Source organism: Chiloscyllium plagiosum, chromosome 11 (genome assembly GCF_004010195.1).
Source record: "Chiloscyllium plagiosum isolate BGI_BamShark_2017 chromosome 11, ASM401019v2, whole genome shotgun sequence".
Classification (NCBI taxonomy): domain Eukaryota; kingdom Metazoa; phylum Chordata; class Chondrichthyes; order Orectolobiformes; family Hemiscylliidae; genus Chiloscyllium; species Chiloscyllium plagiosum.
This window is the reverse complement of record NC_057720.1, coordinates 46,584,134-46,599,242: the sequence shown is the minus strand read 5'-3', so window position 1 is coordinate 46,599,242 and position 15,109 is coordinate 46,584,134.

The window sequence follows — 15,109 nt, the reverse complement described above, 5'->3', positions numbered from 1 at the left end:
AAAGGGTTCAGAAAAGATTTCTAAAGGATGTTGCCAGGGTTGGAGGATTTGAGCTATAGGGAGAGGCTGACTAGGCTGGGACTGTTTTTCCTGAAGCTTTGGAGTCTGAGGGGTGACCTTATAGAGGTTTATGTAATCATGAGGGACATGGATAGTGCAAATAGACAAGATATTTTCCCTGGGATGAGGAAGTCCAGAACTAGAGGGCATAAGTTTAGGGTGAGAGGGGAAAAATTTAAAAGGGACAACGTTCCATGCAGAGGTTGGTGCATGTATGGAATAAACCATTAGAGGAAGCGGTGGAGACTGGTACAATTACAACATTTAAAGGTATCTGGATGGGTATATGAATAGGAAGGGTTTAGTGGGATATGGGCCAAGTGCTGGCAAATGGGACTAGATTAAGTTAGGATATCTGGTCGGCATGGATGAGTCAGACCAAAAGGTCTGTTTCTGTGCTGTACAACTGTATGATTGTATGACCCTATTAAAAAATAAGACCTCAAAGTTTACGATCTCTGGATCACTCCCAGTGCCATGCAATAGAATGTTCAAGAATAGGCAGATACAGCAGATGAATGTGTGACTGAGGGGTTAGGGCTGAGATTCCTGAATCACTGGGTCCATTTCTGCAGAAGGTGAGGTCTGTACAAGTCCAAGGGGTTGCATCTGAACCACAATGAGATGAACATCATTGCGGAGGGGTTTGCTACTGCTGTTTTTGAGAGTTTAAACTAATTTGGCAGGGGTAGTCGATACAGAGTGGAGGTACATTATAGTGTGAAGCACAGACAAATACAGAAAATAAATCAAATCAGAGGAATATACAGTCAGGTTAAGGCACAGAGGAGAACAACAAGGCTGGTTGGCATTTGTTTTAATGCGAGGAGATTTGTGAGTATGGCAGAATGCTAATTAACACATTGACAATACGTGTGATATCACAGAGTCATAGTTGACAAAGGGGTCAGGATTGAAAATTTAGTATTCTGGAATATAGAATTTTCAGGCAAGACAGGAGGGAGTATAAAAAAGGAGATAGTGTCACAATACCAACCAAGGAGTCAACTACTGCAATAATGAGTTATGATATCTTAGACAATTCCTCATTTGAGGTCGTATGGGTAGAAATTAAAAACAAAAAGGAGCCAATAATATTGTTGAGAATGTATTATAGACCCCTAAATAGTAAGAGAGAGATAAAGGGGCAGACATGTAGATAAATTTCAGAGAATTATAAAAATGATAGGGTATTAATAGCGATAGATTTCAGCTTTCCTAACATTTACAGGGATAGTCAAAGTGTGAAAGGCTTATGTCTGCTGAATCTGTGCTTATTTGGAGGGTGCCATACTCTATGGCTTAATGCATAGGGACCGGCAGGCAGCTTGACACATTGGGGAGGACTGAACAGTCAAGAGAGAGTGGATATATCACCGGACAGCACCAGGCTACTTCATTATCACACTTGCAGCATATGCCAGTTGCTGATTCAACAAGCACAGCATGTCCTTTAAGCAAATGGCCAAGTCTGTAAGTCAATCAGGAGCAGTCTTTTGTGGTGTCTACAGGGTCTGTGGTCAGTCAGGGATATTGTTACAGTTAATCAAGGGACTCGTCCGATTTCAATTCAGGGTTTGGCCATAGTCATTCAGCTGCTAGATTCTGCCAGAGTCTGGGGATCTATGTCCGTGTAGTCCAGGAATTAGGCCACAGACAATCCTGCAGGTCAACTGGGGATATAGGTAGGTCAGTCAGCGTTCTGGAGAGACATTGAAACTGGGGCTGGTTAGTCAAGGTTGTCTTGCTATATCAGTCCAAGCATGAGCCACAGTTAGTTCTGGGGATTTGCTCAATAATGGTCAGTGGCTTATTAGGTGGCATCCCATGAGTTTTGGGAAAAGTTGGCATCTCATGTCTGGCGTGAGGTTTGTTACACTGGATCATTGAGGGAATGATCAAAATGAAAGGGCCACTCTAAATTAAAGGCTGAGATGTGGATCTTTTGGACCAAATGACCTGTTTCCACACTGTAGGGATTCTATGGTCTATTCTATGATCTCTTAGGCCATAGAAGCAGACATGGAGATTTGGGAGGGTGGGTTTGTACAGGTCAAGGTTACTCTAATCTTGCTACTGGGAGCATGAAGGGTGAAACAAGATCATTGCAATACATGGGCTCTGGCGGCGGTGGGGGCAGAGGAGAATAGGAACATTTATCGCAACAAAAAAGTAGACATGAATGATGGGGGGGAATCATCCTGTGAAATATAATTCTGCAATAACTGCACGTATAAAGTAGGTGGAGTAAGTTCATGTTTTCTGCTTCCGGGGTGAAGTAAAACAATTGGAATTTCAGGCCTTGCGAGGAGCAATTGCAATAAACGTGACAAAGGTGATTCAGTAAGGCCATTCATCTGGCTTCGATTTGCACTTTATCAGGAGGTCAATCATTGTCCAAGAATACATATTGAGTATTTTGTTTTCAAATAATCATGACTGTTACATTATGCATACAAAATGGCTTTTTGTCATGTTAGCTAAGCGAATGTAAACAGACATTTAAAGATGTTAGGTAAAAACAATGACTGCAGATGCTGGAAACCAGATTCTGGATTAGTGGTGCTGGAAGAGCACAGCAGTTCAGGCAGCATCCAAGGAGCAGCGAAATCGGCGTTTCAGGGCTTTTGCCCAAAACGTCGATTTCGTTGCTCCTTGGATGCTGCCTGAACTGCTGTGCTCTTCCAGCACCACTAATCCAGAATTTAAAGATGTTACCTGAGCTTCTCATCTCAGAAACACATGCCATAGCTAACAGTGGAACATAGAGTTTCATAGCTGTCACATTCGCACACTGAATTGTAAGTGTGCAAGGACATGATCTATGATGCCCAACAATGCCTTTCTTTGTTAGTGATGGGGATCAGGCTTGCATGTGGCTTACCAACAGAATTCAACTCCTTTAATGCTACATGGAAGCTTTGTTTGTGCAACGTACATTTAAATAGGGAACATAGCTCTTTATGGAGGAATGGCAGTAAGCCCTTGTGAAGCCTCCATGTCATAATGTGTGAGGGCATGTGATGACATGTCACTGTGATGGATGTGAGGGCTCAGGAGTTCCTTCAATGCAACTGAATTACTTTTCTAAGTTTCCTCATACATTACGTTTTAACACAGCTGTCATGGATGTTACCATGCCTGGAGTCTTTGTGGCCTTTCTTCAAATACAAAACCAACACCAAAGAAGAAAGCAATTGCAACATCATCAGCAAGAACAAACTCCAAAGGCTGCTGCATAGCCTCCAGAGAAAATGAAAATTGAGGTTCCGCCAAGATGGCAAAGGACAATGATGGGACCCCAGTATTAAGAGTCTTTTGATTTCTTCAACAGTGTGAAAAATAGTGTTGGTCCTAAGCCATCAACGCCAAAGTGTGCCATCTGCAGGAGCAGGATAGGGTGCCAACACACACAAATGGTTGCCATGGTTACAGCTGTCCTGAATTTTTGTTCCAATGACTTGTTTCAAAGTAGAACTGTAACCTATATGGCACCTCAGTGTCAAGATTAGAGTGGTGCTGGAAAAGCACAGAAGGTCAGGCAGCATCTGAGAAGCAGGAAAATCGACATTTCAGGCAAAAGCCCTTCATCAAAACTCAATTCGACAAGGTTCCCCATGGGAGGCTGGTTAGCAAGGTTAGATCTCATGGAATACAAGGAGAACTCACCATTTGGATACAGAACTGGCTCAACGGTAGAAGACAGAGGGTGGTGGTGGAGAGTTGCTTTTCTGACTGGAGGCCTGTGACCAGTGAAGTGCCACAAGGATCGGTGATGGGTCCACTACTTTTTGTCATTTATATAAATGATTTGGATGTGAGTATAAGAGGTAATGTTAGTAGGTTTGCTGATGACACCAAAATTGGAGGTGTAGCAGATGGCAAAGAAGGTTACCTCAGATTACAACAGGATCTTGATCAGATGGGCCAATGGGCTGAGAAGTGGCAGATGGAGTTTAATATAGATAAATGTGAGGTGCTGCATTTTGGGGAAAGCAAATCTTAGCAGGACTTATATACTTGGTGGTAAGGTCCTTGGGAGTATTGCTGAACAAAGAGACCTTGGAGTGCAGGTTCATAGCTCCTTCAAAGTAGAATTGCAGATAGATAAGATAGTGAAGAAGGTGTTTGGTATGCTTTCCTTTATTGGTCAGAGTATTGAGTACAGGAGTTGGGAGGTCATGTTGCGGCTGTGGAGGACATTGGTGAGGCCACCGTTGGAATATTGCATGCAATTTTGGTCTCCTTCCTATCGGAAAGATGTTGTGAACCTTTAAAGGGTTCAGAAAAGAGTTATAAGGATATTGCCTGGATTGGAGGAGTTGAGCTATAGGGAGAGGCTGAACAGGCTGGGGCTGTTTTTCCTGGAGCATCAGAGGCTGAGGGGTGACATTATAGAGGTTTATAAAGTCATGAGGGAAATGGATAGGATAAATAGACAAAGTATTTTCCCTGGAGTTGGGGGGATCCAGAACTGGAGGGCATAGGTTTAGGATGAGCGGGGAAAGATATAAAAGAGACCTGCGGGGCAACTTTTTCACTCAGAGGGTGGTACGTGTATGGAATGAGCTGCCAGAGGAAGTGGTGGAGGCTAGTACAATTGCAACATATGAAAGGCATTTGAATGGGTATATGAATAGGAAGGGTTTGGAGGGATATGGGCCAGGTGCCGGCAGGTGGGACCAGATTGGGTTGGGATATCTGGTCGTCATGGACAAGTTGGACCGAAGAGTCTGCTTCCGTGCTGTACATCTCTGTGACTCTATGACTCTGTGACAAATGCATCCAGGATGTCACTGATGTCATTTTCTCCCTGTTTATATTATTCTCCCATGCTGACCACAGTCAAGCAGCTTGGGCAGTGGAATTCTCCAACAGTGTTAATTTCTGCCAGGTGTAGGATACTATTAACTGCTTTCATATTGCTTGGAGAGTGCCCTATCAAATACTATTTCACCATCAATGCAAATTTGTAGGTCTGCACAGAAATTGTGGGAGTTACCATGTATCTGCTATACTGGAGATCTCCCAGATACTGTATATGTGCAATGTTCTTGGGCCAAATAGGAACGGTTGCAGGGAGACATGGGATGCGCCCTGCGAATATGAGTCATGACATCTTTACTAAACATGGAAACATAGAAATTGCGAACACAAGAATGGTCTGTTTCCATGCTGTACATCTCTATGACTTTATGAGTTGGTCATTTGGACCTTCAAGCCTAATCCGCCATTCAATATGATCATGGCTAACCTTTCAGCTCAGTACCCCAATACCACTTTCACCCCATAACATTTGATCCCTTTAGCATTAAAATCTATATCTAATTACTTCTTGAAAACATTCAATGTTTTGGTCTCAACTGCTTTCGGTGACAGATAATTCCATAGGCTCAGTACTTTCTGGGTGAAGAAATTTCTCCTTAACTCATTCCTAAATGGCCTACCTTGTTACCTTAGACTATGACCCCTGGTCTGGACTCCTCAATTATTGGGAACATCTTTCCTGCATTTACCTTGTCTGGTCCTGTCAGAATTTTATAAGCTGTTATGAGATCTCCTTTCATCGTTCTAAACTCCAGTGACTATCATCCTAACTAATCCAGTCCCTTTTCATACGCCTTCATTCTGCCATCATAGATAAATCTGTGTGCACTTCTTCCACAGCCAGGTGAGGAACAAAATCTGTACACCATCCTCCAGGTGTAGTCCACCAAGACCCTGTGCAATTGCAGCAAGATGTCCCCACTCCTGTGCTTGAATTTTCTCATTTTGAAGGTCAACATACCATTTGCTTTCTTCACTGCCCATTGCACCTGCATGTTTACTTTCAGCAACTGGTGTAGAAGGACAATCATGTTTCATTGTTCATCCCCCTTTCCCAATCTATCATTTGCTATTCAGGTAATAATCTGACTTCCTGATTTTGCTACCAAAGTGGAAAACCTTATATTTATTTCTCTTGCATTCACCCACTCAATTTGTCCAAATAATACTGAAGCATCTTTGCGTCCTCCTCACAGTTCACCCTCCAGTCCAGTTTTGTCATTTAGTTCCCTCATTTAAATCATTAATACTTATTGTGAACTCCCTGGCTGATAACTAAACTGCTTATGTTTCCATCTGGTCAATAGTAGAATAGACTATAAGTCTCCTTAAGATGAAATTTTGATGCCTAAACTGCTGTGGTGTAAATAACATTTCTGCAGACATTTTAAGAATGTAAGTGCAGATATATTAACAGGAGTGCAAGGCTATTTACAATTATGTGCAATCTTTGGCGAACATACCATTTCTGATCTTATAATGGAGGGAAGGTCATTGATGAAGCAACTAAAGGTAGCTGGGCCTTGGGCACTATCCTTCAGAGATGGCCTGGACCTGAGATGACTGACCTCTAATAACCACAAACATCTTCCTTTGTGCCAGGTATGACTCCAATCAGCAGAGAGTTTGCCCCTGATACCCATTGATTCCAGTTTTTCTGGAACTCCTTGATACCACATTCATTCCAATGCAGCCTTGATGTCAGAGGCTATCACTCTCAAGTTACTTCTAGAATGAGGACTGTAATGAGATCAGGAGCTGAGTGGCCCTCATGGAACCCAAACTGGGCATCAATGAGCTGGTTATTGCTGAGGAGGTGCTACTTGATAGCATTGTTGATTACACTTTTCATCACTTTACTGATGATTGAGAGCAGACTCATGTGGCAGTAATTGGCCAGCTTGTATTTGTCCTGCTTTTTGTGTACAGGACATACCTGGGCAATTTTCCACATTGCCGGTCAGTGTTGTAACTGTACTGTAACAGCTTGGCGAGGGGAGCAGCAAATTCTGAAGCACAAACCCTCAATATTATTGCCGGAATGTTGTCAGGGCCATGGCATTTGAAGCATCCATTGATGCCAATCATTTCATGATAACATATGGAGTGAATTGAATTGGGTGAAGACTGGTATCTGTAATGCTGGGGACCTCTGAAGGAGGCCAAGATGGATCATCCACTTGGCACTTTTAGCTAAAGATTGCTCTGAATGTTTCAGCCTTACTTTGTGGGGCTTTTGCATCATTGAAGTTGAAGATTTTGTGGACTCTCCTCCTCCACATGACTTGTTTAATTCATAACTTGCTAGATCTGTTCACAATCTGTCAAATTTAGCATAGTAATAGTGCTACACAACAATGTGAAGGTGAAACTTTGTCTTCACAAGGATAAGTAGCATTCACACCACACAAATGTCAGGCAACGACCATCACCAATAAGAGACAATCTAACCAATGCTCCTTGACACTCAATGGTGTTACCATCACTGAATCCCCCACTAGCAACATCCTGGGGGTTACCATTGATCAGAAACTTGACTGAACCTGCCACATAAACATGCTGACTACAACAGCAGACCAGAGGCTAGGAATACAATGGCAAGTAACTTACCTCCCGACTCCCCAAAGCCTGTCCACCTTCCACGAGGCCTAGTGTCAAGAGTTTGATAGAATACTTCCCACTTCTTGGATGGGTACAGTTCCAACAATATTCAAGTAACTTGACACCATTCAGGAGAAAGCAGCTTACTTGATTGGCATTACATCCATAAAAGTGGATCCATTCTCTCCACGATTGATGCACAGTAACAGCAGTGTGTACTTTTTACAAGATGCACTTCAGAAATTCACCAAAGATCCTTAGACAACACCTTTCAAACCCATGACCATTTCCATCTAGAAGAATAAGGGCAGCAGATACATGGGAACATCACCACCTGCAAGTTTCCCTCTTGGCCACTCACCAACCTGACTTGGAAATATATCACCATTCCTTCACTGTCAAAGTGTCAAAGTCCTGGAATTCCCTCCCATTGTGTGTCTACCCACAGCATGTGGACTGCCATGGTTCAAGAAAGCAGCTCACCACAACCTTCTCATGGACAACTAAGGATGAGCTATAAGTGCTGACCATCCCGTGACGGCCACATCCCACAAGTGATTAGAAAAAATGTGTCTCTCATATGTTGCCTTTGCACCCTCCAAACGCTTTGTTCTTTCTTGCCCACTTACTATATCTAAGTGTGGTCCCAACCCCTGGGGTGGCTAGGGTGGTCAGAACTTAATCTGGCCTGGAAGTAATGGAGAGTTGGTCTCAGGGACAGTGAACCTACAGGGTGCAGACCTGCTGATGGTACCCTGTCTAGATGTAGACTCACCCTCCTTGGTGTGGACTTCTGAAGGCTTTAGAAATACAGCTCAGGGAAAGGAAGAGGGACCAGAATGCAGTGTTCTGAGAAGAGGCTTCTGAAGGTGCTAAGTGCCACTCTTCCTCCTTTTGGGTGCCTGCTCACAATATCCTATCTCCCTGAGAGGAAGGGGCAGGTGGAGTGAGATCAAAGTCCATCATCTACCTCATATCTGGTTATTATGTTGAACAGCTATGGCTACAGTAATGGAGCTTCACGGACTGGCCCTACCTCACCATGGCTTCACCAGCCTCTCCATGGATATAGCCAAACAATTGCCTGCTGGTGCCAGCATGGCACAGCTAACATTAGTGGACTCCTCCAATCTGCAATACAGCTTACTGTGTCCCTCTGACAAACCTGCCTGCTGTTCCTCAGCCTATTTTCATGTATTGATAATGCCGTTAAAAGCTGAGTCTGTGAGACAGTGTTCTGCCTGGGCAAAACAATTACCAGCATGCTGGCAATTGCAAGACCTGGGAGGAAATATCTCACAAAGGGAGGGGCTTTCTGTGCAGTCCTCAAATAATACAGGCACTGAGTTCTGGAGCATTGTCCAGGTGCAGACACTGCATAAGAAATAAACAAAAATTGCTGGAGAAATTCAGCAGGCCTGGCACGATCTGTGGAGAGAAAACAGGGTTCATGCTTTGAGTTCAGTGACCTTTGTTCAGAACAGGATCACTGGACTCGAAACATTAACTCTGTTTGCTCTCCACAAATGCTGCCAGACCTGTTATGTTTCTCCAGTGATTTCTGTTTTTGTTTGTTTTAGATCTACAGTTTGCACCGTTCTTTATTTTACTTTCTAAAAACCTAGTCCTAATTTGTATGTTTTAGAACATAGAACAATACAGCACAGAACAGGCCCTTCGGCCCACGATGTTGTGCCGAATTTTAGTACCAGTGTACTAAAGCATAGTAGTTTAACACAGATGTGTGAGTGACAAGCATATCTATATAGTGTTGTTGTTGTGAGACACACATCAGATGCGGTGCAGACATCCGACCTCAGTGCCCTGTAATTAAGAACACCAGAATCCTTTATACAGTTGTAGAACTACCACTGAAAATCACAATATTTATGCACATTCAACAGAGTTTCTAATTGTAAATCACTTGTTAGTAATTAGAAGTTCATCTGTCCCTACTAAAATCAACTAGCTTAGCAGAAATCATTCCTGGAATCTTTATGAAATCAAAGTCCCACCACTGGCGCACTTACTCACACAGCCAGAAGAGCTCATTCACTGGATTCAGTAGTTAGTTCAGTTTTAATTGTTAAACTTGGCATACATCAAATGTCCCTTTTTTACTAATATAAGGTAGAATTCTGAATGCTGAATGCCTGAACAGAGATTATCTGACTGAAACACTTCTATTCCTTGCATTAAAAAGAGTTTTTTCAACAAATTCCAACATAATAATTTGAAATATCCATTATTAACAAATCAGTATTTTGAAAATTATTGCTTTGCAGTGAAGCATGTTCTATATGAATTCTTGTTAAATATCTATTTCAGAGAAGTGATTAAACATTCTGAAAGATAGATTGTAGACAACTTTTTAAAAAAATAATAATTGAAAACTTTTGACCTGCACCTCACATTGACAGTGTATAACCACCTATTGTTTTTAAATAAACAAACACAGCTGCAAGTGGATAACACAAAGTTGAGCCTGGTCTCTAACAAGTCTAAAATGTTAGTAATATTCACAGGGTATTGCTTAATGGCATCCAAATGTTAGTGATATTTTTAAAGTCAGAAAAACAATTGACTATCTTGTCAATATCGTTTTCCATAATAAATCCGCTGATGTTAAATATTAAGGCAATTTCTGGAATGTCTGAAAAGAGTCAGATTGCACATTTGCAATAATTGGTATTATAATAAAACTTTGTGAGAAGTCTACATTCAGGTTGTGTCTTTTTGCTTATAATGTAGTTATTATCTTATGATTTAAAAAAATACTGATTTAGAGATTGCTCCAAGCCCCATATATTTTCATGATTGACATCAAGATCAGAATTACAAGATCAGATTGTTTATTTAAAATGGCACTATTACATAATTAATTATGTATAGAATGGTAACTTCATCTACTTCCTCATCTACATTGTCTATCCATAGCAAGACAATTGGTCTGCTTATGGTTATTCTTTTGGAATCATCTGGTCCTACAATATATGGCATCATATGCCAGAGTTCCACCACCTGGTCCAAACTTGTACAAATGAGGGTTTATTAATCATTTCAGCTCTCCCAATTGGAACAGGGAAGAGTCAAGCTGTGGCAGCTGTAAACCTATCCCACTTAAATAATGTTTTGGTCTACCTTGGCGTTCAAAAGAAAATCTTATTTAAACCTCTGCAACCACCGTGAAAATGGCAAACCTGTGCTTTAAGTGTAATGCTATGATTTAACTCTAACATAAACACACTTAGATACCGTTGAAGAAATGGCACTTTGATGAACCAGTTGTACAGTATCCTGCATGGCAATATTTTAACTTTTAATGGATATAAAATGAACAGCATGACTTATGAGAAATCTTCAAATTGATGGCTCTTTATGTAGTAAGATGAGGCCTACACTCAGGCGAGTGAACTTTGACAAGCTTTATTGAGCATAGCTTTATACAGACCCAGGGTCCAGTTTCACGTGGTCTGATGTCATGTCCTCAGTAGCTACTCTGAAAGTAGAGGTATCCTTAATCCTTTGGCAGACCAGTTATATTGCACTTTACACACTGATACATCAACTTCGCATGGATATAAAGTACACGGCCTGACTCGTGACAAGTTATCAATTCTTGGCACTTTCTATGTTAGCAAAGGATCGGATCCTAAATTGAGTGGGTTTAAACTTGTACCAGCTACTGTGTGGCTATAACAGATGCAAAACAGCTCAAAATATTTACCAACTGGTGCAGACGTTAAACTTTATTTTCACTTCTGATATTAGCGAATAACTATGCCTTTAGCTGATTTCCGGTATTAAAAAATTGATTGGTTTATGTAGAGCTCTGCTTTTCCTATTGACTGATCAAATAGAACCAATTGCCAGTGTAACTGGTATATTCAAACAGTACTACTTTAAGTAGCACCTTTAAACACGTTGGAGTGGGTCACTTCACAATGTGCCCCTTTAGTCAGACTTTTTCAAACACTCTTAAGGTCAAAAATGTGTGTGCTGTAATTTGTTGGGAATGTGAGCTGATAATGGAGAAGGCAACAAGGCATCTGGAATCTTCATGAATGATGGGATGAACAATCTGTTACCTTGATTAATGGGATTCATAGATTGAGAAAGAAACAAGGAATGACAGAGAAAGAGGACAAATTGAAGTCAATTCAAGTACAAAAAGAGAAATTAAGAGAGGGAAAGACAGAGCTGATTCAGAAAAAGACAAATAAATTATCTATAAACTTGGAGAGCCTGACATTTTTAAAGTTGTAAAATGAATTTGCTACATGCAGATTGAGACATCACCAGTTTAAACTGTTCCTCTTCTGGGCTGGAGATACTTATTGGCATTGCATTAATAATGATCACATCATTAAAAGAGTACCCACGCTGCTAAGTGCCAATCCTAATTCCAGTAACAAATTTAATGTCAATTAGTATGCAAATCCAGTCAGAGGGTGAGGTACTATTTGGATGTGTTAATTGGTCATAAAATGTGAGATCTGCAACTTATAACGCATCACTTCTTCATTTCAACCTGCAGTCCATTTTGCATCTTTAATAATGACATGCATTGTGAATTCTTCATTATTTTTTTCCTGTAAGATTCGGTGCAGTGATAGCCAATAAAAATAAGTTTTAAAATTAGAAAAGTTTACATTTTTAGGGTTAGAAGATCCCTTACAAAATTATATTCAAGCATAAATGATTTATTCACACATTTGAATGTGGGGATGTTTATTGAACTAGTGACTTTGTTGTTAGTGACTTTGCAAATTATGGCTTCAAACAAGTTTTGTGTGAATTAGAGAAAAATATGCAAACACATGCCAATTTCAGACATTGCTGCACTTGGAGATTTGACAAATGACATCTTGGTAGTTTGAACTACTTCAGAGGAAAAAACCCCAGCAGAAATGTATATAAATGGACATGTTTTGAAAGCTATCCAAAAGTAACAAGCAAATATCTTTCTGGATGTAGCACAAGGGGTTTACCCAACATCCTTGTAGGGTTTTCAACGAGGGTGGCTGAATATGCTATAAGTCTATCGGAAATTTTGTTGCAAATGCACAAATATTAATCTACAGCCATTTCCTCTGGCTTTAAATATGAATGGTTATTTTTGTTTCTCTCTCCATAAATTGCCTGTGGTCACAGGGGCATGCACTGTGTCAAAATTTCAAGCGTCTGGATCAAACAAAAAGGCCTTGTGAGCTCAAAGTGGAGACAAATAAATGGCTATTACCTCAGATTTTGCCTGAAGTCAAAACCATTTCTGTCAACAACGTTAACTTTGTTCAATGTGAAGGAAGCAGAGGGACTCTTAGATGATTCAAAGAAAAACCATTTTGAATGTAAGAATGAGAAAAGGCAGAGGTTACAGGAAATAGTGGACATTTTTTGTTGAATTAAGCCATTTAGGGTGACAAGAGCAAGGCAAGCAAATGCCAGAAAAAAGTAGGAAACAGTTGGACACATTTAGGTCAGCAGTAGAGGCAAGCGGAGGAACTGAAACCAATTAACATCGATGCATGGTTCATTTTTTTTCATGACCACCATACAAGTTCCCACAATTCTTTCTGTCATACCACAGGACCAGATGACAACGGAACCTTGTTGATCTACCTCACCTCCACCCCCAAATTATTACCCTGCAAGATGATTTATCGTGAACTAACAAATTTTGAATAGTGCTTCAGTCTTCAGCACCATGCATGTCACCTCTCCCAGGAGTTTGCTTCTGTTTCACTGCACTTTTATCTCAAGTCCTGTAGGAGAAATTACGCTGTAACATGACAGTGGGCCAAAGCCATAAGAAAGTGACTACTTTTCTAAAGATCAAGTTTCCGAATGGAAGTAAAGACAAGAAAATCAAACAGCACGGTTTCTTTTTTATTTAAGCAACCCAAGGTAGCTGCCAAGACTCTCCACTAAAAACACAAACAGTCTTCCACATATGTGATGGCTGCTTTGAGGCAAAGCTGATGCCTGGAAAGAAAAAAAAACACACTCACCCAAAAAAAACACGTTAGATGTATAATCAAGTGGATACTGGTTGAGTTGCCTTTGATGTTCTACATGTTGCAAAACGATTAAAGTAAGATTTTGTGCAATATTCCCTCTAATACCCATTGACCTTTTTCCTTAAAAAATATAATTTTCATGATGTCATAATACTTTTGGGGGGAACTCGAAACATTATGGCAACAAACATAGGCAATCCTTTCCTTTGCTGTTATTCCTTTTCAAAACAAAACAAAACCATTTACGACACCATTATTAGTACAAGAAAGAAAAGTTTGCTTAAGTAGAAGAGTATTCCATTCTTGTTCTGATTGTTAAAATCCATATCCACTAATTTCAAAAGGGTTGTGGAAGGTACACAAAAAGCCTCCAATTTTTTTAAAAGAGGTGAAGGCTAGGTCTTTGCAAGCAGAGATAAATGATGGTTTTATTCATGATGAATTTCATGAAGATTTTCTGCACTAACAAATGAGGGCTAGCAGCAGGGTTGGCTAGGAGTGTAACCAAAAACCCACACAGCTGTTTTCATTTTTCTCCCTGAAATGCAGTGTCTGTGTGGTACTTCAGAGAGAATTATGAGGCTGCTGTGCAGCTCAGGCGAGTAATGCCTTTGCTGCCGCATTGACAAAGGCTGCAGCAGATAGTTGTCAGCAAAAGGAAAAAAAATACCTGGAAAGCAAAGTACATCGTGTAAGGAATAATTTGCAGCTGCCACCACTTTTGATCAGCAAAAAAATAATAAGATGCTGGGAGAGTTCATTACATGCACCCTGGTTTTCTTTTCAATTTTTACCTCTGAAAGGAACTAACTCTTTGAAGTCAGCTTTGGCTTTGGGCCAGCCCAATGGCCAACATGCATTCTCCAAAACGGAAACTACTACCCCCCCCCAAACCACCAGCAGCAGCCCCCCTCCCACCCTTACTTCACTCCTACCCCCTCATCCTCACCCCTGGCTTTTTGATGCATCATTACCTTTACTGTTGCTGGCTAAGTGAGTCTGTATTGATGCCCCATTTGTGACATCAATGGGTTGGAATCTGAAACTACTATATCCAAAGGTACGTTTAATCTTAAACTTCATTTTTGTTTTGAAAAACAGAGACAAAACAAAGTAGACCCAACTGTTTGAAAGTGGTGGGAAAAATAACAGTAGGAGGCCATACAGAATCATAAAGCCATACAGCATGGAAACAGACCCTTTGGTCCAACTCATTGGTGCCAATGAGACACTCCAATCTGACCCAGTCTAATTTGCCATCAGTTGGCCCATATCTCTCTAAAAGATTCTTATTCATATACCCATCCAGATGCCTTTTAAATATTGTAATTATACCCACCTCCACCATTTCCTATGTTAGCTTGTTCCATACACGCACCACCCTCTGTGTGAAGAAGTTACCCCTCAGGTCTTTTTTTAGATCTTTCCTCTCGTACCTTAAACCTATACCCTCTAGTTTGGACTCCCCCAACCCTAGGAAAATGACTATTGACCTTATCCATGCCCCTCATGATTTAATAAACCTCTAATAAGATCACCCCTCAGCCATATCTATTCAGATTTGCCAGTAGCAATTCTCCTACCTCAAGCTGAATGAAGAA